The 26,889-nt window shown below is 42.8% G+C and overlaps 1 protein-coding gene across 6 annotated transcripts in view; it reads left to right on the plus strand.

Annotated features, from left to right (window-relative positions):
- The window catches only part of MOB3B (MOB kinase activator 3B), a 291,141-nt gene that overhangs the window by 135,917 nt on the left and 128,335 nt on the right, over window positions 1–26,889 (plus strand). The window lies entirely within an intron of this gene.

The following is a 26,889-nucleotide window of genomic DNA, read 5'->3' on the forward strand; positions in this document are numbered from 1 at the left end:
AAGGTCAGTTTTCACTCCAATCCCAAAGAAAGGCAATGCCAAAGAATGCTCAAACTACCTCACAATAGCACTCATCTCACATGCTAGTAAAGTAATTTTCAAAATTCTCCAAACCAGGCTTCAGCAATACGTGAAACTTGTACTTCCAGATGTTCAAGCTGGTTTTAGAAAAGGCAGAGGAACCAGAGATCAAATTGCCAACATCCGCTGGATCATCAAAAAAGCAAGAGAGTTCCAGAAAAATATCTATTTCTGCTTTATTGAGTATGCCAAAGCCTTTGACTGTGTGGATCACAATAAACTGTGGAAAATTCTGAAAGAGATGGGAATACCAGCGACCTGACCTGCCTCTTGAGAAACCTGTATGCAGGTCAGGAAGCAACAGTTCTAACTGGACATGGAACAACAGACTGGTTCCAAATAGGAAAAGGAGTACATCAAGGCTGTATATTTTCACCCTGCTTATTTAACTTATATGCAGAATACATCATGAGAAATGCTGGGCTGGAAGAAGCACAAGCTGGAATCAGGATTGCCAGGAGAAATATCAATAACCTCAGATATGCAGATGACACCACCCTTATGGCAGAAAGCAAAGAGGAACTAAAGAGCCTCTTGATGAAAATGAAAGAGGAGAGTGAAAAAGTTGGCTTAAAGCTCAACATTCAGAAAACTAAGATCATGGCATCTGGTCTCATCACCTCATGGCAAATAGATGGGCAAACAGTGGAAACGGTGAGAGACTTTATTTTGGGGGGCTCCAAAATCACTGCAGATGGTGACTGAAGCCATGAAATTAAAAGACGCTTACTCCTTGGAAGGAAGGTTATGACCAACCTAGTTCAGTTCATTTCAGTTCAGTCACTCAGTCGTGTCCGACTCTTTGCGACCCCATGAATTGCAGCACGTCAGGCCTCTCTGTCCATCACCAGCTCCCGGAGTCTACCCAAACCCATGTCCATCGAGTTGGTGATGCCATCCAGCCATCTCATCCTCTGTCGTCCCCTTCGCCTCCTGCCCCCAATCCTACCCAGCATTAGGGTCTTTTCCAATGAGTCAACTCTTCGCATGAGGTGGCTAAAGTACTGGAGTTTCAGCTTAAACAACAGACCTTCCAATGAACACCCAGGACTGATGTCCTTTACGATGGACTGGTTGGATCTCCTTGCAGTCCAAGGGACTCTCAAGAGTCTTCTCCAACACCACAGTTCAAAAGCATCAATTCTTCGGCGCTCAGCTTTCTTCACCGTCCAACTCTCACATCCATACATGACCACTGGAAAAACCATAGCCTTAACTAGATGGAATTTTGTTGGCAAAGTAATGTCTCTGCTTTTAAATATGCTATCTAGGTTGGCCATAACCTTCCTTCCAAGAAGTAAGCGTACCAACCTAGACAGCATATTAAAAAGCAGAGACATTACTTTGCTGACAAAGGTCCATCTAGTCAAGGCTATGATTTTTCCAGTAGTCATGTATGGATGTGAGAGCTGGACTATAAAGAAAGCTGAGCACTGAAGAATTGATGCTTTTGCACTGTGGTGTTGGAGAAGACTCTTGAGAGTCCCTTGGACTGCAAGGAGATCCAACCAGTCCATCCTAAAGGAGATCAGTCCTGGGTATTCATTGGAAGGTCTGTTGTTGAAGCTGAAACTCTAATACTTTGGCCATCTGATGCGAAGAGCTGACTCATTGGAAAGACCCTGATGCTGGGAAGGATTGGGGGCAGGAGGAGAAGGGGACGACAGAGGATGAGATGGTTGGATGGCATCACCGCCTCAATGGACATGAGTTTGGGTGGACTCCGGGAGTTGGTGTTAGGGAGGCCTGGCTTGCTGCAGCTCATGGGATCGCAAAGAGTTGGACACAACTGAGCACCTGAACTGAACTGAAAATATTAAGACATTATTGGTTTATTCCTTGGTAATGTATTGCTTTACATAATAATCAGTGAAAACCTTATTGACTTTTATTTATTTGATTATTGCATTCTATGTATATGTTACATTTAATTCTGCCATGGTTTGATGGAAGAAAAGCCTTGAATTAAATGAGATTGTTAATATATCAATCTTCACCTCCATTTTTGTGGGGAGGGGAACTGGGTAATTCTATAAAACTCGTAATCATAGTATCTCATCCTAGGCCTCGGTTCAGTTCAGTCGTTCAGTTATGTCTGACTCTTTGTGACCCCATGGACTGCAGCACGCCAAGCTTCCCTGTCCATCACCAACTCCCGGAGCTTGCCCAAACTTATGTCCATTGTGTTGGTGATGCCATCCAACTCTCTCATTCTCTGTCATCCCCTTTTCCTCCTGCCTTTAATCTTTTCCAGCATCAGGGTCTTTTCCAGTGAGTCAGTTCTTCGCATCAGGTGGCCAGAGTATTGGAGTTTCAGCTTCCCCATCAGTCCTTCCAGTGAATATTCAGGACTCATTTCCTTTTGGATTGACTGGTTTGATCTCCTTGCAGCCCAAGGGACTCTCAAAAGTATTCTCCAACACCACAATTCAAAAGTATCAATTATTTGGTGCTCAACTTTTTAGTCCAACTCTCACATCCATACATGACTACTGGAAAAGCCATAGGTTTGACCAGATGGACCTTTGTTAGCAAAGTACCGTCTCTGCTTTTTAATATGCTGTCTAGGTTGGTGATAGCTTTTCTTCCAAGGAGCAAGTGTCTTTTAATTTCATGGCTGCAGTCACCATCTGCAGTGATTTTGGAGCCCACGAAAATAAAGTCTGTCACTCTTTCCATTGTTTCCCCATCTATTTCCCATGAAATGATAGGACTGGATGCCATGATCTTAGTTTTTTGAATGTTGAGGTTTGTTTTCTTTTTCGTCTTTGAGTGTCTTCCTTTAGCGTGTCTTTTTTTTTTTATTTTGTGTATCTTTAATGAAGGATAATTGCTTTACAGAATTTTGCTGTTTTCTGTCAAACTTCAAGGTGAATCAGCCATACGTATACATATATCCCCTCCCTTTTGAAACTCTCTCCCATCTCACTCCCCATCCCATCCCTCTAGGTTGATACAGAGCCTCTGTTTGAGTTTCCTGTGCCATACAGCAAATTCTGGTTGGCTATCTATTTTACATATGGTAATGTAGGTTTCCATGTTACTCTTTCCATACATCTCACCCTCTTCTTCCCATGTGAATGTTGAGTTTTAAGCCAGCTTCTTCACTCTCCTCTTTCACTTTCATCAAGAGGCTCTTCAGTTCCTCTTCCCTTTCTGCCCTAAGGGTGGTGTCATCTGCATATCTGAGGTTATTGAGATTTCTCCTGGCAATCTTGATTCCAGCTTGTGCTTCACCCAGCCCAGCATTTATGTTCACTTTGGGAAGGATATGAAATTAAAGAGATCAGGGACTATGTCTTGAACAGGGGAAAAGAAATCCATCTCTAAGCTGGAAAATGTGAAAAAAGATGACTCTCTCTTATTTGATGATATTCTTACTTCAGGTGAATAGGTGGAGTTGAGTAGGATGTTATGGAAAGTGCTCGGGTAGATAGTGAAGTGTTTGGGGATCCTCAGAACCCAGCTGTATATTCTTGAGACTCAGAGGAAATGAATGCGTCAGGCATTCTGCACATTTTTAAGACCATTTGTAACTGATGTAGGTTTATTATAAACTTCATTTGTTATAGATTTAGTAAATTTATTATAAATGTAGTATATTTATTATAAAGCTAGTAAATTTTATTTATTATAAATTTACTGCATAATAAATTTAGTAAGTTAATGAACTTACTAAGTAACAGGAGTATGGAAATTCCAGCTATTGAATAAGCAGGCCTGAGTACCAGGATAGTTTAATGGAGAAATGGTGAAGTGGGATTCTTTGTGTTTACCTGTTGGCTGTGGCTCTTTGCTCTTCTGTGCCGAGAAGATTCTGGGACTCTGGCCTAAGTGGAAATGAGCACTGTGGTCAGTTGGTGCTGTTTGCTTTGGAAGTGTCATGGGAGCCTGGTGACATGTGAGGCATGTCTTTGACAGCCAGCCTTGATTTATGTGTTTAACAGTTAATCACAATCTCTCAGAGCCCTGAATGTAAAAGTTCTCTGAGTTAGATCCTGTGATAAAAAATTCAGAAAGTTATATCTGCCCTACCTTTTGTCTATTACAACTGTCTTGTACATTTAATTTTGTGGTTGAAGTCAAGGGTTGAGATCTAATTTCATTCATTTTTAGGCTAATTAACACTCTAGATGCTATGGTGATCAAACTTCTGTCTGGAAAATATCTGCAACAGAGCAAATTTTTAGATCATAGAAATTTAGAGATACATGTCATTTCCATGTGCCCTCAGTGTTCATACAATGACTTTTCTGTAGTGTTATCTAACAGAAATTTTGGACAACTATGCATGTATTATGCAAAGCATTTCTAAAGCCTGTGTATATCCTTACCCCTTCCCATATCCTTCACTTGATCATCCAGAGAGTTTTAGGAGACTCTGATTATTTGTTCCATGGATATAAAAGAAAATTAAATAGTTTTGTATATTAATTTGACATAAAGAACTCTTATCGGTCCATCGCTTTGGGCCCATTATGCAATGCTTATTTTTTTGTGTGTGAAGAACCCTCAGATTTAAAACAGCTCAATGCACATAACAGTTCACAATGTGTGGGCTGGCAGCCAACTTGGAATGACTCCTTTTTGGAGGGTCCTACACCTCCCAGTGGAAGAAATCATATCAGACGTTTTTCTTTAACACCCCCTTGCCCTTCTTCCTGCATTCCTTTCTTCCCCAACTTCCTTCTATTTTGAACCACTCTTAGATGTCCTTATTATGAGACTCTCTTGTAGATTCATTGTGCTGTAACAAAGGCCTTTTCTACTTTACAAAGAAAATTTGTTTGGATTGGACCCAAAATAGTAATTCTTTGTAAGTTGCCCAATGAGATGACAACAGTCCCTTACCAAGTATCGGGAGACTGCGTTCTAATCTTTCCTCTATCTGGCAGTTTGGTCTTGCACAAGTCATTAAAAGTCTTTCCTCCTTCTTTCCCTACTATGTAAAGTGAATAGAGCAGATGGCAGCTCCTTCTCCTCATGCCTTACCATTCTAAGATGATGATAATTGAGTCTTATGGCACTTAGGATGCTAACACTAACATCTTATGCCAAAAAAACAAATCAGGTTTGCTTGAGGGTAACTGAATTTCATGGAGACACAATGCTAGTTAAGAGGAAGGCTGGACTTAGAAGAGGGGTGATGCTATCCTTGTCACAGAATGGATTAAATGCTGCCATGTTCAGTGCAGAAGGAGATAAGTTTGGTGGTAGATAGACAAGGAGACATATGGGAAACCATCCATGAAGTAGAAAGGATACCTGAGTAGAAAGGTAGAAAAAACGAGATAGCTATCAGTTAGGGCATCACCGACTCAATGGACATGGGTCCGAGCAAGCCCCGGGAGATGGTGAAGGACAGGGAAGACTGGCGTGCTGCAGTCCTTGGGGTTGCAAAGAGTAGGACACAACTGAGTGACTGAACAACAAGGGCCCTTTAGTTGCAAGCAACAGAAGCTGACTCTGGTGACTTCCCTAGTGGTCCAGTGGCTAAGACTCTGTGCTCCCAGTGTGGGGGCCTGGGTTTGATCCCTGGTCAGGGAAATAAATGCCACATGCTGCATCTAAGAGTTTGCATGCTGCAACTAAAAGATCCTGCCTGCTGCAACTAAGACCTGACACAGTCAATCAATCAATCAAGAGAAACTGACTCTGACAAACCAGAGCAGGAAAAAGGATTTATTAGAAAACAAGAGGCCTTAGTGTCAAATGATGATTCTGTAGGTATGTCGGTTGGGTTGGGTAGGGATGGAGTGGGGGGGATAACAGATTGGCAGACTCATCAGAACCCCAATAACTGAGGGGAGAGCAGTTCTCCCAGGGAGGAAAGCTAGGGAAAGAGGAGGAGAGAAAGGAATACTGATTCTCAAAAATAGTATAAGAAAGATAAATATTTCTAGAACAAATTAAAAAAAAGAGACTTGCACAGTTCAACCAGCTTTCAGTGATACATCAGTTTGAATCAAGGGAAACCATGGTTCACTATTTTGGAGAAGATAAAAATGTAGGGACAGTATACCAGGAAATGAAAATGAAATAAATCTAACCAAGTTAATTTCTGCTTGAGCCTCTTTAGGCCCCTCCCCCCAAACTTGGATGCCCAGGCACCAGTCCTCAAAGATCTCCCAGTCCATCAATGCAGTGAGATGAATCCCTTATTTATTGATTGCTCACTGGCTGCCAAGCTTCTTGATGAGAGCTTTAAAGGCATAGCTCCTTTAATTCTCCATGTGCTCTTTGAAGAATCACAGGTTATTGCAATATACTCACATTAGTTTGCCTTTTCTCTCAGAGTATCGGTGAAGTATACAGACTCTGGCATCAGAATGTCTGCTTTGAAGCCTGGCTCTGCCACTTACAATCTACGTAACTTTAGGCTATTTCCTCATCTGTGAAATGGGTATAATAACAGTGTCTGTGCATGTGAAGATTAGTGACTTGTTGCACATAAAATGCTTCATTCAGTGCCTGATACATTAAGAAACCCTAAAAAATGTTTATCATCATCATCATTATATGGGAATTCCATGAAGAAACATGGAAATCATGTAAGAAAATTAGACAGTAAAATAGTTATTTTAAAGAAAAAAATTTCCATTTCATATGAATATTCCCTATAATTAAACTCAGTGTCTAATTGTGATTTCCTTATCTTGAATTATAATAGAAGTTTTGGCCACAGCAATCAGAGCTGAAAAAGAAATAAAAGGAATACAGATAGGAAAAGAAGAAGTAAAACTCTCACTGTTTGCAGATGACATGATCCTCTACATAGAAAACCCTGAAGACTCTACTAGAAAATTACTAGAGTTGATCAATGAATATAGTAAAGTTGCAGGATATAAAATTAACACACAGAAATCCCTTGCATTCCTATACTCCAATAATGAGAAAACAGAAAGAGAAATTAAGGAAACAATACCATTCACCATTGCAACAAAAAGAATAAAATACTTAGGAATATATCTACCTAAAGAAACAAAAGACTTATATATAGAAAACTATAAAACACTGATGAAAGAAATCAAAGAGGACACAAACAGATGAAGAAATATACCGTGTTCATGGATTGGAAGAATTAATATAGTGAAAATGAGTATACTACCCAAAGCAATCTATAGATTCAATGCAATCCCTATCAAGCTACCAATGGTATTTTTCACAGAACTAGAACAAATCATCTCACAATTTGTATGGAAATATAAGAAACCTTGAATAGCCAAAGCAATCTTGAGGAAGAAGAATGGAACTGGAGGAATCAACCTGCCTGACTGCAGGCTCTACTACAAAGCCACAGTCATCAAGACAGTATGGTACTGGCACAAAGATAGAAATATAGATCAATGGAACAAAATAGAAAGCCCAGAGATAAACCCACGCACCTATGGACACCTTATCTTCGACAAAGGAGGCAAGAATATACAATGGAGAAAAGACAATCTCTTTAACAAGTGGTGCTGGGAAAACTGGTCAACCACTTGTAAAAGAATGAAACTAGAACACTTCCTAACACCATACACAAAAATAAACTCAAAATGGATTAAAGATCTAAACGTAAGACCAGAAACTATAAAACTCCTAGAGGAAAACATAGGAAAAACACTCTCCGACATAAATCACAGCAGGATCCTCCATGACCCACCTCCCAGAATATTGGAAATAAAAGCAAAAATAAACAAATGGGACCTAATTAAAATTAAAAGCTTTTGCACAACAAAGGAAACTATAAGCAAGGTGAAAAGACAGCCTTCAGAATGGGAGAAAATAATAGCAAACGAAGCAACAGACAAACAATTAATCTTAAAAATATACAAGCAACTTCTGCAGCTGAATTCCAGAAAAATAAACGACCCAATCAAAAAATGGGCCAAGGAACTAAACAGACATTTCTCCAAAGAAGACATACAGATGGCTAACAAACACATGAAAAGATGCTCAACATCACTCATTATTAGAGAAATGCAAATCAAAACCACAATGAGGTACCATTTCACACCAGTCAGAATGGCTGCTATCCAAAAGTCTACAAGCAATAAATGCTGGAGAGGGTGTGGAGAAAAGGGAACCCTCTTACACTGTTGGTGGGAATGCAAACTAGTACAGCCACTATGGAGAACAGTGTGGAGATTCCTTAAAAAACTGGGAATAGAACTGCCATATGACCCAGCAATCCCACTGCTGGGCATACACACCGAAGAAACCAGAATTGAAAGAGACGCGTGTACCCCAATGTTCATCGCAGCACTGTTTGCAATAGCCAGGACATGGAAGCAACCTAGATGTCCATCAGCAGACGAATGGATAAGGAAGCTGTGGTACATATACACAATGGAATATTACTCAGCCATTAAAAAAAATACATTTGAATCGGTTCTACTGAGATGGATGAAACTGGAGCCCATTATACAGAGTGAAGTAAGCCAGAAAGAAAAACACCAATACAGTATACTAATGCATATATATGGAATTTGAAAGATGGTAATGATAACCCTATATGCGAGACAGAATAAGAGACACAGATGCATAGAACAATTTTATGGACTCTGAGGGAGAAGGTGAGGGTGGGACGTTCTGGGAGAATAGCATTGAAACATGTATATTATCATATGTGAAACAGAACACCATTCCATGTTCAATGCATGAGACAAGGGCTCAGGGCTGGGGCAATGGGATGACCCAAAGGGATGGGATGGGGAGGGAGGTAGGTGGGGGGTCCAGGAAGGGGAACACATGTAAACTCATGGCTGATTCATGTCAATGTATGGCAAAAACTATTACAATATTGTAAAGTAATTAGCCCCCAACTAAAATAAATAAATTTATTAAAAAAAAAAGAAAGAAAGAAAAAAATTTCCATTTCATATGAATATTCCCTATAATTAAACTCAGTGTCTAATTGTGATTTCCTTATCTTGAATTATAATAGTCATCATTTATTGAGCAACTGTATGTGCAAAGCACTGTGTTATTTACTATATGCATTTATGTTTAATCTCAGACACGGTACTACCTACAAAGTTTCAGTTATGCATGATAAGTAAGTTCCGGACAACACAGGCCCTATAGTTAACAACATGGTATTGTATACTTAAAATTTTGCTAAGAAGGTAGATATTAAGCCAAGTGATATTACCACAAAGGAAAAAAATTTTAAGTGAAAAAATAAATAGCAGGGGCAGGAGGTAATTTTTGCAAGTAATGGATATATTTATGGCCTTTATATAGTGATAGTTTTGTAATATATTCATAATATATTTATCTCCAAACTCATCAAGTATTAAACATTAAATATGTAAAGAAAAAATCCTCCAAGTGCTCTTTGAAGCTAGTCCTACTGTTACCTCCATTGTGTAGATGCCCCTAAGATGAGTAAGTGGACCAGCCTAAAGTTAGGGAGCAGGCAGGGCAGAGACATGTTCAGCTTTGCCCAGTTTGCCTAAAAGGCCTGGACTCCTTTTCCGAGTCTGTGTTACCTGCCTTAGCAAATAGAAGAGGAGAAAGAAAACAGAGTAAGACAAAAGGGGATGATCAGCTCCACCCTTGGGTATCTCTGGTTATTAACTAGTTCACTGAGCTGTTGTAATGTTTAAGAAATCGACTCAGGTTTGCTTCCTATTGAAGCTCGCCATCAATTATTAAGGACAGCCACGCAGTCTGTGCACAGGAGCGGGCTGGCTGCCGTTCCAGAGCAGGAATGGCTCTGGGGCAGACCAACCAGCCAGCAGCCTTTCTGTGCTGTTTCCACGAGATGACATCCTGACTTACTAATTCCACAGATGACCTTTTCCCCCCGAACCAAGTTCAGATTTCAAGTCTAAAATTTCCTAAGCCAGGATAAAAATAGGATTGTCTCTTCTGAGTTGCCCCTGTTTATCAGCAGTGAATGGAATGCTCAATGATTATTTATATTTTTAGTCTAGGGAAACCACTGACTCTTGATCACCCCAAGTGTCAAAGCATGGCCCCCAAAATGTGAAACGTGAAACTTAAGGTGATACGACTCTTTCCCCTGTATTTATTTATACTCTTTTTCCTTTAAAAGAATGTTTACTTTTATAATAGAAAAAATCCATTTATTAAGAAAAATGCCTGATAGGCTAATTCAGTTCAGTTCAGTTGCTCAGTCGTGTCTGACTCTTTGCAACCCCATGGACTGCAGCATGCCAGGCCTCCCTATCCATCACCAACTCCTGGAGTTTACTCAAACTTATGTCCATTGTTATGCTAGGGTTAATCTAAAATTCATCACTTTTCTGCCACCTGTACCATTCCTTATAAAGGATTCAATTGGAGGTGCTGGAAATATAAATGTGACTGTTCTGAATCTAAATAACCAAGAGAAAGAAAGACCCCTCGTATGAGATGAAGCCTGGGATGTCAAGCTTCCTTTCCTTGTCATCATCCCCACCACCCTATTGTGGCCTTTGAACCTTTTCATTGAGATGCTTTCTGGCCAGAGTTCATTCAGTGGATGGTATAGCTTGGAGGTATTGGCCTTTACAGTCCACTTGAGGCCGCTTCTGTTGATCGTTGCATCTCTTGGAACTCTAGGCCTCTGCCTCTGTTTTCTTTTCCTTTCACAAGTCATTGAAGTCCGGAGTGTCGGCAGTGACCTTTGGAGATGTTTTTACAGCTTCCAGAGACTTCCTGACATGTTTTATTAGCTCTTGGTGGTAGCTCATAAAGTGAGTCTCAGCAGAGCTGTGCACTGTGGCAGATGAGAGCCGCTGCCAAAATGACCCGCACCAGCATTGCCGGGAGGTGGCTTGACCACAAGATATTGGGTACCACCCTCTGTCCAGTTCAGCAGGGCAGAAGTGATTACTTCTCGAAGAAAAAGAGGTCATCCCTTTAGGAAATACAGGGACCAACTTATTCTGCAAGAGGCTCAAGTATGGGAGCCCCCTTGCATGGAAAACAGAGACATCATTGCTTTGGGGATTGAGCTATTCCAAAAGGCTTTTGTGTTCTAGTTTCATAGAGGTAAGCCATAAGCCAAAGCTGGTCAACTCTCTTTTTTGTTTTTAATTTTAATTGGAGGATAATTGCTCTACCATGTTGCATTAGTTTCTGCTGTACGACAAAGTGAATAAGCCATAAGTATACATGTATCCCCTACCTCTTGAGCCTCCCTCCACCCTGCCCCCAGCCCACCCATCTAGGTCATCATGGAGCACTGAGCTGAGCTCCCTGTCATATACAGCAACTTCCCATCAGCCATTTTACACAGGGTTGTGTGTATATGTCAGTGCTAATCTTCCAATTCGTCCCACCCTCTCTCCCCCCACTGTGTCCACCTGTCTGTTCTCTACATCTGTATCTCTATTCCTGTCCTGCAAATAGGTTCATTTGTACCATTTTCCTAGATTCCAACTTCCTTTTAAGAGGAAAGAAAGAAGAGAAAGCAACCCTCTTTTCAGATTTATAAGTGTAGAGCAAGATCTCCATTCTCTGTTTTCACCTACCTGGAGAGGTGGTTTAGCGAAGTGGCCTGGAGTTTAGGCTCTGGATTTCCACAGACATAAACTCCAAGTCTTCCTCTGCCATTGAGCTAGCTAGGTGGGTGATTGTGGGCCAGAGACCACTTAAGACTCAGTTTCCTCACAGAGAAAGTGGAGATCATAATTGTAGAGTTCTCATGAGAGATAAAATGTGACAATGTGGATCAAGAGCTTAGCACCACGCTTGACAGGTAAGCACTCAAAGAGTGTTAGCTATGAAACTATTTTATTAAATTCTTTGGAGAGCTATGTATAAGCTGTTGATAGAACAAGATTTGTGTGTCTCCCCCAGTCTGGGTCCGTCATTTTGCACAACCTCTTGGGATATGACTGACAATGGACATCATTTATATAGGATATGTTGTGACTGGGATCCTGGAGTCATGCAACATAGCAGCCCTCCTTCTCACCTTCCATTTCCCTCTCTCTCTCTCTCTCTCTCTCTCTCTCTCTCTCTCTCTCCTGGAGTCATGCAACATAGCAGCCCTCCTTCTCACCTTCCATTTCCCTCTCTCTCTCTCTCTCTCTCTCCTGGAGTCATGCAACATAGCAGCCCTCCTTCTCACCTTCCATTTACCTCTGTCTCTCTCTCTCTCTCTCTCTCTCTCTCTCACACACACACACACACACACACTAACAAACATGTACACACACATCTCTGCACATTTTACAGTCACATAGCCTATATTTGCTTTGGGGAAATAATTTACTCCTAAGCAGGCATAACAGAAAAAAGCAAGAAGATATTTCAAAGATGTTTGGCAGGGATTTATTTGCATTTTGTGACAAACTAGGCAGAGAACTGCGATTTCAGATCGTTGGTAACCGTCAAGGACCCAGGATCTGTCTAAAGTGAACTTCTATCAGAATCGAAAGCAAGAGAAGCTAAAAAAGAAAATGGGACATAAAAGCTGGGAACAATTAGTGAAGCAGCCCTTCTTCCTTCTTTTTATCTCAAGCAAGTCTTTATCTCAAGTCTTTTTATCTCACATCCAACAAACTCCTTGGTAGCTGGCAAAGCCATAAGAAGAGAAAGCCAAGGAAGGCGGACAGCTTTGAGTCCCTTCTGTGTGACAGCTGATTAGGTCAGTAATGATCACAGTGATGTCTATCCTTGTTTTACAGATTAAAACAAACTGGTCATGCAAGTGACACCCAAATCACACAGCTAGCAAGGGGCAGAGCTTAGAACTGACATTTGTCTTTATGAAACTCTCTGGTGCCTCCACTACCCGAGAGCTTCCCAAATGTCTTTGCCAGTATCATCGCTCCTGTGACAAGAGGAGAATGAGGAAAATAAAGACATCACATCAAATGCCTCATACTTACTCCTAAATGTATTCTATGTAAAGGACTGTCCTTTATTCTGAGATTCCGTCTTTCCTGCTTATTTCCTTTTGGGTGTTATAAAAGCCTTTTCTGGGACTTCCCTGGTGGTCCAGTGGTTAAGAATGCAACCTGCCTAATCTCATGGGTTGGATCCCTCATCTGGGAAGATCCCACATGTCACAGAACAACTAAGTCGGTGCACTCCAGCAAGAGAAGCCACTGAAATGAGAAGACCTCGCACGGTAACTGGAGAGGAACCCCTCCTTGCTGCAACCAGAGAAAGCTCGTGAGCAGCAATGAAGACCCAGCACAGCCAAAAATAAATACATAAGTAAACAATTTAAAAAAAGAATGCCTTTTGTGAAATTATTACATTGGTGAAGCTTTTTATTTATTCTTTATTTTTAGTGATTTATTTATGGCTGCGCTGAGTCTTCGTTGATACATGCACCTCTAGTTTTGGTGAGCCGGGGCTATTCTTCGTTGTGATGCAGGGGCATCACATGGTGGTGGCTTCTCTTGTTGTGGGACACGGGCTCTAGAGTGCTTGGGCTCAATAGTTGTGGCACACGGCCTCAGCTGCTTCATGGCATGTGGGATCTTCCCAGACCAGGGGTTGAACCCATGTTCCCTGCATTGGCAGGCGGATTCTTAACCACTGGACCACCAGGGAAGTCCTGGTGAGGCTTTTTAAATTGCCTTGTTGATAAAATAAAGGAGACCGTTGAGGTGGATTCCCCTTGCCTAGTTTTTAAATTTTTGCTGGATTTTTGAAACCCAGAAGTTTTGCTACGCTATTTTGCTCCCTTAAAGTAAAACATGCAAGTGTTTTAAATGCCTCTGTTTGCACCCTGTGATACTCCTTATAGTCTGTGGGTCATTAAGCCGTATGTGGTTCTGGCCTATGTAGCTCATCAAGCTGTGATGATGTTCAAGGATTACCTGCTCCAGATATGATAAGGGAATATTTCCTGTTTGTTCAGATTCTACCAAAAATGGTTTCTATTAACAATTCTTTGGGAAACGTTAAAATTTCCAATTTCAGAGCCCAGCCCTGAGAGATTGATCAGTAGTGCTGGCCAGGCCCCAAATTTGAGTTTTTAGCAGCCTTTGAGAGGATGCTAACTCTGCTTATCTGGGAATAATACTTTCAGGAACTCTCATAGAAAGGCACTGGATCATATGAAATTATCTCTTCGCTGCACTGAGAATTCTTTGTTCTTTCCATCGAGATATGGCATCATGTCAAGCTCAATTTTGTGAGTTATAGGAGATTTCTACATTCATTTCTGATTACAGTATTGGAGAAGAACCATCTGATTTGCTTCAAGCACTTCCTTCCAAAATCAATTTAAGTGAAATTAATCTTTTTTTTTTCAAAGAGACTCATTTCCTAAATTTGAAATCATTTTTATGCCTAACTAAACATATGATACGTCCAAGTCGAATCCTGGGCCCGATGCAAAGTATCCATCCTATATGTGACATTCGTCACTTACCATGGAACTAAAGGCTTTAAATTACACTTCTCTACAGATTTTACTTCCGTGTAAATCAGCTGAGAAACTCTCTTTTTTTTTTTTGGATTACACTCAGAGAGGATACTTAGTATAAACTTACTTTTATTAAAACACTTTAATAATTTATGGTTTCCAAATGTTTTTCTGCCATCCCTGTTTTCATATGAACAGCCTGCTTCCAACAATAACGTAGTTCATTACATGAAGGGATTACTGGCCCAGGAGAGATGAATCAGATGAGCTGGGGCTCGATTGTAGCTAAAAAAGCCCTGCGCCCTTCCCCAGGAGAAGTTATTAGCTCTACCCATCATACCCCAGCATGTATGTATTCAAATATGCTTTCTCGAGAGCACATGTCCTGTCAAGAGTTGAAAAAGATCACTGTTGAAGAATCGGCTGAGAGCAGACCGCAGCAGCGGCTCTGAATAGAACACGCTCAACCGCTTGTCTTGCTGTGAACTGAGCACATGTCCCCAGAGCTCTCTTCCTCCCAGTTCAGACCTGTTCTAGGAAAGCAGTAGGTGTGAATACAGGGTGAGTCTCTGCTGCCCTGCCTCTTTGTTTTCCACAAAGTGGAGCCTTCGGCCCACTCATGCCTCAGAACTCCTCCTGGACTCCCTTCGACACCTTTATCTTAACCTGGGTGCAGTGCTTGCCCTCACTTCTGTATGGTGTATCATGCCCTGAACCATATATTATGCTCCCACTCCAGTATTCTTGTCTGGAGAATTCCATGGACAGAGGAGCCTGGCGGGCTACAGTCCATGGGGTCGGACTCGACCTAGCGACTAAAAACCAACAGTGACAGGATCAAGCAATGAGTCCAGGTGTCACAGTCAGACTGCCCTGAGTTTAAAGCCCCTCTTTACCACCTACTGTGGGAACTTGGGCATAAGACATTATCTTGGAACTCAATTTTAGCATCTGTAAATGGGAATAATAATTATTCTACATAGTGTTCATGTGACTTAGATAATGCTTGTGAAATATCACAGTGTCTGGCACGTAAATAGTACCAGTGATTAAATTATTTGAAATATTATTTAGAGAAGTGATACACTTTTCTCTTCCACTTCCATTGCAAATAACAACTTTGATTTTTTTCCCTTAGTGGGTGCTTAGAGTGAAGGGTCATAAAAAGTTCTGAGGCCACATCCAGGTATAAGGGGGAAAGACTATAGAGACCAGATAGCCACGTCTGCTTCATTCAAATGGTGGAGTAAGGAGAGATGCCATGTTATTTCCTTTTCCAGTACTCTTCTGGAGGGCTTCCCAGGTGGCTCAGTGGTAAAGAATCCACCTGCCAATGCAGGAGACACAAGTTCAATCCCTAGGTCAGGAAGATCCCTTGGAGAAGGAAATGCAAGCCACTCCAGTATTCTTGCCTGGGAAATCCCATGGACAGAGGAGCCTGATGGGCTACAATCCATGGGGTCACAAAGAGTTGGACAAGACTTAGTGATTAAACAGTGACAACAGCTCTGCTGAAAGGACCTTGATAATGCATTCAAGTCGTTAATGTATTGATCGCCTCCTATGTACCAAGCACTACAGTATCCGTTGTGTATACATTAACAAACGAACACAGACATGCCCTGAGAGGCCTCAGACTAGTGGAGGAACCAGATAAAAACAAGTAAACCAGAAAATAAAGGTTAAAAAACAACCAGTGATAGAGAGTGCTGGGAAGAAAACCTTCAGATCCTAGCTACAGAGACTTAAAGGTGGAAATAGAAATCTTCATTAGAAAGAGTGGTCAGAGAAAATATCTGAGAAGGATTTATGAAAAGAGGGATGGGACATGTGTTCCAGGCAACAGGAGCAGGACTTGAAGTAGAAAAGATCTTGACACTGTCAAGGAATTGACAAGATGCCTGATGGAGTATAATCAGGAAGTAAAGTGAACAAGTTGAGGTGGGAGAGGTAGGCAGGAGCCGATCACATAGAGCACTGGTTCTCAAACTCCAGTTGCCCAGAGAGCTTGTTAAAACTCTGATTTCAGGCTCCCACCCCCAGAGTTTCTGATCCAGTAGGTCTGGAGTGGCACCTGGGAATGTGCATTTCTGAACAAGTTCCAGGTGCCGATGCAGCTGGTCTGGGGACCACTCTTTGAGAACCCCTCCTATAAAGCTTCTTCAGGCCATGGTCAGGGTTTTGAATTTTATTTGAAACATTCAGTTCAGTTCAGACGCTCAGTTGTGTCCGACTCTTTGCGACCCCATGAACCACAGCATGCCAGGCCTCCCTGTCGATCACCACCTCCCTGAGTCCACCCTAACCCATGTCCATCGAGTCAGTGATGCCATCCAGCCATCTCATCCTCCGTCGTCCCCTTCTCCTCCTGCCCTCAATCTTTCCCAGCATCAGGGTCTTTTCCAATGAGTCAGTTCTTCACATCAGGTGGCCAAAGTATTGGAGTTTCAGCTTCAACATCAGTCCTTCCAATGAACACCCAGGACTGATCTCCTTTAGGATGGACTGGTTGGATCTCCTTGCAGTCCAAGGGACTCTCAAGAGTCTTCTCCAACACCACAGTGCAAAAGCATCAATTCTTCGGTGCTCAGCTTTCTTTATAGTCCAACTCTCACATCCATACATGACTACTGGAAAAACCATAGCCTTGACTAGATGGACCTTTGTTGGCAAAGTAATGTCTCTGCTTTTTATATGCTGTCTAGGTTGGTCATAACTTTCCTTCCAAGGAGTAAGCATCTTTTAATTTCATGGCTGCAGTCACCATCTGCAGTGATTCTGGAGCCCAGAAAAATAAAGTCAGCCACTGTTTCCCCATCTACCATGAAGTGATAGGACTAGATGCCATGATCTTAGGTTTCTGAATGTTGAGCTTTAAGCCAACTTTTTCATTCTCCTCTTTCACTTTCATCAACAGGCTCTTTAGTTCTTCTTCACTTTCTGCCATAAGGGTGGTGTCATCTGCATATCTGAGGTTATTGATATTTCTTCTGGCAATCTTGATTCCAGCTTGTGCTTCCTCCAGTCCAGCGTTTCTCATGATGTACTCTGCATATAAGTTAAATAAGCAGGGTGACAATATACAGCCTTGACATACTCCTTTACCTATTTGGAACCAGTCTGTTGTTCCATGTCCAGTTCTAACTGTTGCTTCCTGACCTGCATACAGATTTCTCAAGAGGCAGGTGAGGTGGTCTGGTATTCCCATCTCTTTCAGAATTTTCCACAGTTTATTGTGATCCACACAGTCAAAGGCTTTGGCATAGTCAATCATTAGTGGTAAGCTATCAAAGGATGTCAAGAGTCTTAGGCTTTAATTATTATTTTTTAAATGATTACTCAGACGACTATATGGAGGATTAATTAGAAATTGTCAAAAATGAAAATGAGGAGGCCATGGCGACAGTTATTCACAGGCGTCAGGCAAGGGCAGTGGCAGTCGAGAGGGTAGGAAGCACTCAAGATCTGTCTAGGGGGACTTCCCTGGGGCCCAGTGATTAAGACTTCACCTTCCAGTACAGGGGCTGTGAGTTTGATCCCTGGTTGGGGAGGTAAGATCCCGCATGCCTTGCAGCCAAAAAACCAAAACATGAAATGGAAACAGTATTGTAACAGATTCAATAAAGGCTTAAAAATGAAAAAGATAAGATAAAAAAGAAGATAAGAAATTAAAAGGATCTATGTAGAGGTGGCAGCAGATGGGTGAGGGAAGGAGAAGTGGTGAATGCTGCTTGGGTTTCTGGCCAGTTAAGACATTTACTCAAATGGGTAAGATTGGGGCAGGAGCATGTTTGGAAGGAGATGAAAGGAGTTCATTGGAAATGCTTTAGACATGTTAAATTTGAAAAAGAACCATTCTGAAGGCTCAGAACCTAGCATGTGCAGATGCTTGGGTGCTTGAACTTAAAGTACTGAAGGTAACAGCCTTCTGGTCAGTGCTAAAATGAAAACTCTGTGGGTGCCTGGGGACCCAGCCCACTCCTCAGTCTTCTCTCTGCATGAACCAGGAGTGCTCAGCAATAAATTACTCCTGCACTATAGGAGTAGCATCCCCTGAAAGTCATTGTGAACTAGATCAGGTAACTTTGTAAACTAGATTAGTTTTTAGGTAGCTGAAGGTTAACACTGTATCCAGTCAACGTGGAAGCTTCCAGTCTACCCAAGATTTGCTTTAACACAGGGTTTCTTTGGCAACTATTGACATTTGAGTTGGATCATTTTTTGCTGGGGCAGTGTAGGGTGTTTATCAGCATCTCTGGCCTCCCCCAATGATGGCAACCCAAAATGCCTCCAGACGAAGAACTGCCCTTAGGAGGCATACTCTTCAACATATTAGCCCCATTGTGGTACCTCTTGCCACAGGTCAAACTGTATTCCGCATTGCTAAGTCGCTTAAGTTGTGTCCAACTCTTTGTGACCCCATGGAACTATAACCCCCCGGCTCCTTTGTCCATGGAGTTTTTCAGGCAAGAATACTGGAGTGGGTTGCCATGCCCTCTTCCAGGGGATCTTCCTGGCCCAGGGATTGGACCTGTGTCTCTTACATCTCCTACCTTGGCAGGTGTTTTGGGTTTTTTTTTTGCCACTAGTGCCACCTGGGAAGCCCGTATTCCCCACTGACTATACCTTTTTCTATCCCAGCCTCTCAGAACTCACTGTCTTTCAAGGTGACTTTCAGTCAATCTGAAATGTTAATATGGTCATTGATTAAGCAGATGCTGTAATCAATCTTCTGGAGAATGATCTCAGGCTTAAAGTGTTCCTGTTAATGTTGTTGATGGGCAGCCTGCAGGAGGAAGAATGGGAGAGTCTGATGAAAATTATGATAATAATAAATCTAATGGTAATAGCTGCTGCTAACATATATGTGCCATAGACATAGATCTAAATACTTCAAAAATATTAATTGATTTAATCCTCACTGCAGCATTGTGACTTTGGTAGCATTATTATCATTCCCATTATACAGATGAGGAAACTGTGGTGTAGGGACTTAGCCAAGATCACACAATAGTTAAGTAACAGCTGGATTCAGATCCAGGAACTCTAACCACCCACCCCTACCCCTACCCCCATGTCCAGCCTCATAACTTTACTGTTTTTCCAAAGGATGGTGGCAGGAAGGACTCTGATGGGAGAGAATATGGTGTGTATAAAATGCTCTGCCTGCTAAGATGCATCGCCTTTAATCTTCAGAATTAATTATATGTCCAAATTTATAAAATCTCTTCAGTAGAAAATTCCCACAAGTTTAAAATATTTGAGAAATTGTGATTTCCACTCATGATAAATCATTGTAAATAATCAGTTCAGTTCAGTCGCTCAGTCGTGTCCGACTCTTTGCGACCCCAAGAATCGCAACACGCCGGGCCTCCCTGTCCATTACCAACTCCTGGAATTTATAAATAAATCCAATAAACAATAATTGATTTACTCATCCATTTACCCCCTCTTATTCTGTTTAAAGGAGGCATCTAACTTCAGTGTTCTTAGCAAGCACACTTTTAGGCCACAAATTTCATTCAGTCACAGGGATTCATTTTCACAGACTTGTAACTCTATTTTTGGTACCCAGAAGCAACCCTGCCGTTTTTTGTTGCTATTTCCAAGTTGTGTCGAGAAGCCAACGCAAACATTTCCATCACTGTGGCAACTGCAGGCAGCTGTGAAATTACAGGTGTGCTGAGTTTTTGTGATTTAGGAGGGTGGAATGCTCATACTCTTTTCCCAAACTCCTCCAGGAGTGGATCAGTTGCAGAGGGAATTGTGCTTAGATGAAGGATGGACCATGAGACATGACGACCTGATTCATTCGATGCTGCCTTGGCCCCTGGGGAGATAAGCTCATGACATTTCCCTTCAAAACATGTTCTGAAATGCAATTCCTGTAGCTAATGAAATATCAGTGAAACTCAGGCTGACTGGGCCTTCAGGGCTGTCAAGAATGTGATGACAGTTGATACAGGGTTATACCTGACCCCATTTGTGCTACATTGATAGATTCTGAAATTCCTTGGGAAAGAGCTTTCATCTGGTGAATTTCTCCAGGGAGAGAAGTTTCTTGCATTGATGCATCCTATGATCCAAAAAAAAAAAAACATTAATGCTGTTCTTGTGAAAATAGAAAATTGCCATCAGCACAATAGTTGCATCAGCCTGCTCTTGTGTTCATTTTGATGAGCTTTGGTTCCAGAACCAATCCATCCAGTTCTGGTGGTGAAGGGACATTTCCTTGGGCTTTGTTAAGCTGATCCTCTCAGAGGTGTCACTAATATTGATAATAATACTAACAATGGCCAAGAAGTATCAGGTATTTGCATGCTAAGTCACTTCAGTCATGCCCAATTCTTTGCACCCCATGGAATGTGTAGCCTGCCAGGCTCCTCTGTCTATGGGATTCTCTAGGCAAGAATACTGGAGTGGGTTGCCATGCCCTCCTCCAGGGGATCTTCCCCACCCAGGGATCAAATCCGAGTCTCTTACGTCTCCTTCATTGGCAGGCGGATTGTTTACCATTAGCACCATGTAGGAAGCCCTATCGGGTACTTAGTTACTGTGTTATCACTTTATATGGGTAATTCAATGCCTCAATCCCATGAGATGGGAACAGTCACTGCCCCCTGATTTATAGTTGAGAAAATATAGGCGTAAAGCGATAAGTCATCTGCCCCAGATCACAAATGAGGCAGCAGTAGGCCCAGGACTTGAACTTCGAGTACATTCTTGGACACCCAACGCCTGCTACGTGCTGCCTCCCACACATGACCATCACATGCTTAAGGAAATGCAGCAGCTGGATGGACTGTCCGCGTTAGTCCTGGGCCCATCTGTACAACAGTTAGGTGTCTGGAGCTCCCAAGGTTGAAAACCTTTCTAGGCCCAGAGGCACCTTCCCCAAATGATTGGCACGAGAAGCATCCAAACCTCAAGGTGCCCTGGGGCTTATCCTGAGAGCTTCCACAGCAAACTGTCTATGGAACAAGTAGTTGCTTAAGGCACACGCCTGGCCAGCCAGAGCTTGAGCTTACTTAGAGCTCTCAGCAAACAATGAACCATAAGTGCATCTCCTTTGGCAGAACCTGTTAGGGCCATTGATTTTAGCATCTGTCTTTGCATGCTTAGTAGGAGTCGGGTTCCTGGACCAGTCCTGCAGAAAGGACCTTCATGGCCTCCCAAGGGTTTGTCAACCTCAGGGAACGAAGTCTCCCAACAGCTCTCCCTGCCAAGAAACATAGAGAACAGATCAAAGTAGAGCTGCCTGATTTGGCAGGGAGGGGATGAATGAAGGAGAGGGTGGCTGAGCCAGAAAGACCCCCATTTCTCAGCCTGTCACTACTGCACACCCCATCGCGGCCCCTCAGGCACCATTGTAACACCTGCAGGATAGTTTCAAAACCACCGTCAGTCCTATCCTACTTCCTTAATCTTATTAACTCCATACTGACATTGTCTCACAGTGCCTAGCACAGAGCCTGACACACTGGAAGTGGTGAATAAATTTTTTATTGAGTTAACATGAATCAGGGGAGAAAATGTTACTGTTCTTTTGAATCTCCTACTTTGCTTTTTAAAATGTTACGTGAATATAAGAAGTCAGGGGAATGTGGTAAATACTATGGAGAAAACTCGACTAGAAAACACCTTTAGGGAAATATATTCTGCAGACTCTAGTTTTCTCCCTTTTCCTCCTCTTTGTGTCCTGCTCTCTGCCCTGCAGCAGGTCTCCTTGACGGTAATTAAACTGTCTTGAAAATGAAAGTAAAAGTCGCTCGGTCGTGTCGGACTCTTTGCGACCCTATAGACTAGCTTGCCAGGCTCCTTTGTCCATGGGATTCTCCAGACAAGAATACTGGAGTGGGTTGCCATTCCCTTCTCCAGGGGATCTTCCCAACCCAGGGATCAAACCCAGGTCTCCTGTATTGCAGGCAGATTCTTTACCGTCTGAGCCACCAGGGAAGCCCCAAAACCATCTTGGCTTGATGCTTATTTCTAGGGCAAGATGCCTGTCTTCGTTCTTAGCAGTCTACAGATCCTCATCCTGCTTGCTCTTGACAAGGGCTATCTGATTAACATTCGTGTTTTGTGAGACCTGATCTCACAGAGGGGCTGGAAGCAGAGGCTGCTGACTGAGAACCAGGCTCAGCCTCTCTCCTTCACCCTAGCGAAGGAACAGGCTGTGTCATGAAGGAACACACCCAGGAACAGGCTGTGTCATGTGGCCAGGATGCACCTCTGCTTCAGATGCTACTGCCAACCAGGACAGTGTGGCGGCTGCACTAGGGGGATCTTGGCAAGCCTGGGGGAAGCTTCCGTCCACACTCAGATGTGCCAGGGTAATGCTGGAGGGAGGTGTTGGTGGAGAGAGCGTGGCTGTGAGTGAGTTCCTGTCCTAAAGCACGTTGGCCTTCACTGTTTTTTCCTATGGAAGACTGCAGAGCAGTTGTTTTAGTGGGAGAGATTTTATTGCCAAGTGACCAGGTTATTTTTTTTTTCATCAGTCCAGTGAGGTGTGAGCAGTAGTTGCCAAGATGGATGGACTGAGATCGCTCGGGTTGTTGAGCTCGGAAAGAACAGAATCTCCCAGTTCCGTTCCTGGAACTAACCCTGAGTGCCGGCTTGTCAGCTGCTGATCCATGTCTTAGCTCAGGCAGGGGGTCAACATCCATGACAAATGATATGGCTTGTTTCTATGTTTATAGGTTTTTTAAAAGTTAGTGAAATTAGACTTAGTCTCTTTTCTACTCCTAACCAGTTCTGTGGTTTTGGCCAAGTCACTGATTTCTAATATTTGGGTTTCCTTTGTAGCTTAGCTGGTAAAAAATCTGTCGGCAATGCAGAAGACCCGATTTGACTCCTGGGCCTGGGAGATCCCCTGGAAAAGGGATAGGCTACCCACTCCAGTATTCTTGGGCTTCCCTGGTGGCTCAGACAGTAATCTGTCTGCAATGCAGGACACTGGGGTTCCATCTCTGAGTTGGGAAGGTCGCCTGGAAGAGGGCATGGCAACCCACTCCAGTATTCTTGCTTAGGGAATCCCCATGGACAAAAGAGCCCGGCGGGCTATAGCTCATGGGTCACAAAGAGTCAGACAGGACTGAGAGCCTAAGCACAGCACAGCATATAGATTTAAGAAATGAAAAGCAAAAAAACATAATGTCTGGGATGGTAGCTTTTCTAGAGTGGTGTTTTGGAAACTTGAGTGTTCTTATTTCGGAAACAGACTTGGGCTTCTGTTGGTTGTCTTGCTACCCACCAGGTGAGTTTCTATTTTCTCATCTGGAAAGTGGGAATAATTATTCCCTGCTTGCAGGCAAGTCAAAATTTAATTGAGCATTTTCAATATTCCCCAAAGCTTCTGTTATATAGGAAAGGGTTCTTTGGCCAATTAGGTTGAGGAAGCCCTGAATTAAAAATAGCAGGTTTCTTTAGTGTTGAATTTCTCAGAGCCTTTATAATGCTTATATACATCAGAAAATTTCCTGTAAAGGACTGGAGTGAACAACATTTTCTTTAACTCTGGCACCCTTTAAATTATTTTAAGGAACATCTAACTATATGAGGACAAACTTTAGGGCACACTAGATAATATATGTAAATGTAAGCTCAAGCCAGTATATGGTAAAAAGTATGAGTAATTGTAACCATTTATCGGGTGCCCACTATGTTTTGGGTAGAGTAGGTAACACTAGTGGTAAAGAACCCACCTGCCAAAGCAGGAGATGTAAGAGACCCGGGTTTGATCCCTGGGTCAGGAAGATCCCCTGGAGGAGGGAATGGCAATCCAGTCCAGTATTCTGGCCTGGAGAATCCCTTGGACAAAGGAGCCTGGCAGGCTACAGCCCATATCGTTGCAAAGAGTCAGACACAACCGAAGCAACTTAGCATAGCACAGTATAAGTAACAAATCAAGAATGCAATCTGCCAGCATATGAGCAAGAGATGTATAGATGCACCTATTTCCCAGATACTCTTTATTTTTTTAAGCATACTCTTTTTAAAAAATACATTTATTTATTTATGGCTGTGGTGGGTCTTTGCTGTTGCACACAGGCTTTGTCTCGCTGTGGTGGATAGGCTTCTCTTGTTGCAGAACATGGGCTCTCAGTTGTTCAGGCTTTAGTAGCTGTGGCACACAGACAACACCAGATACTCATTAAAGGCACCAGCTAGTGTACTAGGTTTACAGAAGTGCTCTGTCCTGATTAAAAAGGAAAATAATCAACTTCCATGGTTAGGTGTCCTTCTACACCCACACTCACATATAAACGACCTGCTCACCCTCCTGGACTTGACTCTGGAGGCTCCACGGCCTGTCCTGTCCACCCCTTTGAAAGGCTATCTCACTTCTCTCATGCAGCCTCTTATCAATCACTGTTGTTTGTCTAATGACTTGGAATCGTTAGAGCCTGAGTTTGAATCCCCAGACCTCCACTTACTGCCCCTGTGACCCTAGATACATTATCTGTGTTGCAGTTTCTCCAACTGTAAAACTTGGACTCCACCCACCTCATAAAGATCAAAATGAGATGGAGAGATGAAATGAGAAAGCTTAGGCACCAGGCTCTGTAGTGAATTTCTTGCATCCTTATGGAGTCCTGTGGGGGAGGTTCTCTAATTACCACCAGAGCATCAAGAGGTCACGTAACTCATCCACGTGCCCATGTGCGGGCGGCTGGGTTCTGAATGTGGGCCAGCTGGGTTCCGGATCCAGGCTCTTGCTGCTTCTCCTTCCTGTGCTTTCCTGTAAAGGACCTGAGTGGTGCCTGACACATGGTGGGTGAAATTGATGCACTCTTTCTTCTCCCTCCACATACATTTCATCTGCTTAACTGTTACCTCTTATCACATTAATCAATGTATTCTCCCCTCCCCCTGGACCTTGCATAATAAAGCCTTACTTGTTTAATAGTATGCTTAACACGTAAAGACCACAGGGCACCAAGTTCTGGAAGTTCATGATATTGTTGTAGAACTCTGAATAGGACTGGGGGGCTGGGTAATGGGGGTCACTGGTCATGTCACATCCCTGGGGAACTGCAGGAAGCACCCTGTTTCTGCCAGTTCTGCTCTGTAGTGAGTAACTTTATAAGTGGGCCCTGCATATGGTGCCTGGATTCAGGATGTGAGCCACTGGGGAAAATAAAGTTGCCATTAATTGAAATGAGAGGACTGTTTTCAGAGATTTCTGGGATTCCATTGTTTCTGTGGACAATAGGAAGGTGTTGGTCCAAAGAAACATCTCCCAGCAATAGAGAAAATTTTTGTTGGAAAAAAAAAAAGTGACGCCTGATATCCCTTCATCTCTCATGGCACTCTGGAGAACCACAGATCACTACAGGTTCGCACATGTCAGCTTTGTATTATGTCCTAGAAGGCCAGGGTCCAGGGAGTTCTTGATCTTGTCTTTTCTAAGCTCAGCTAGGAGCCAAAGAGCTCTGCGTGTGAATCAGCTTGAAGGAACTCTTAATGGGCCAGGTTCCTCTGCCCATGGGACTTGGACAGAGGAGGGTGGGGGACTTGGGGAATGGTTGGCCTTGATCTTCTGAACAATATACAGGCTTTCCAGCTTCCAGGTGCAAAGAGTGAATCAAGGCACTGGGAATAGCATTTGAACTTGTGCCATGTGTTATGGGGAGCCTGAGAATTTAAGCAGAGAAGCCCTTGTAGGAAGAGAATTGATTTGCTATCTCTTTATTTATTTGGCTGCTTTGGGTCTTAGTTGAGGCATGCAGAATCTTTCATTGCAGCACTCGGAGTCTCCAGTTTGGCTCATGTGCTCCAGAGTTCAAGGACTCAGTAGTTGTGGCCCACAGGCTTAGTTGCCCCACAGCATGTGGGATCTTAGTTTCCTGACCAGAGATCGAACTTGCATCCCCTACATTGCAAAGCAGATTCTTAACCACTGGACCACCAGGGCAGTCCCTCGATTTGCTATCTTAAGCAGTGGGTATCCAACCACACAGCTAGGTAACTTTGAGCCCCTTAACTTTTTTGGCTTATTTTATTCATCATGTTTTAAGGCAGGCCAGGCATTGATGTGGTATTAATACAAAGTGGGAGCAGTAATAACAAATAAGAATATTTAGAGTGCCAGTCACTCCACCAAACTATCAGATTGCCCAATTAACCCATGAAAAAGTTGAGGTGCAGAAAGATGAAATCATGGGATCAAGGCCATGGGGCTGTAACAAAGGGCATCAAAACTATGAACCCAGGGCTTTCTGACCTCAAGGCTTCAGACTCGAGAACACCCATTCCTATCAGGTTATGTCCAACCCTCACCAGTTTCACATGATCTTCTCATGGACCTGGAACATTCTGGGGCCATCGCTGAAAGGCAAACATCTCTAATTCCATCACAAACCAGGCAGTGCCACGAGGGGCCCAGCCTGGGTTCTGCTGCTTGAAGTGGCTGTTCTGCCCAGACACCAGCTGTCTGCATCCGACTCAGTTTGCAGAGGCACTTGGTGGGGACGTCGAGG

Source organism: Giraffa tippelskirchi, chromosome 1 (assembly GCF_054371585.1).
Source record: "Giraffa tippelskirchi isolate mGirTip1 chromosome 1, T2T-mGirTip1v1.2.pri, whole genome shotgun sequence".
Lineage (NCBI taxonomy): Eukaryota > Metazoa > Chordata > Mammalia > Artiodactyla > Giraffidae > Giraffa > Giraffa tippelskirchi.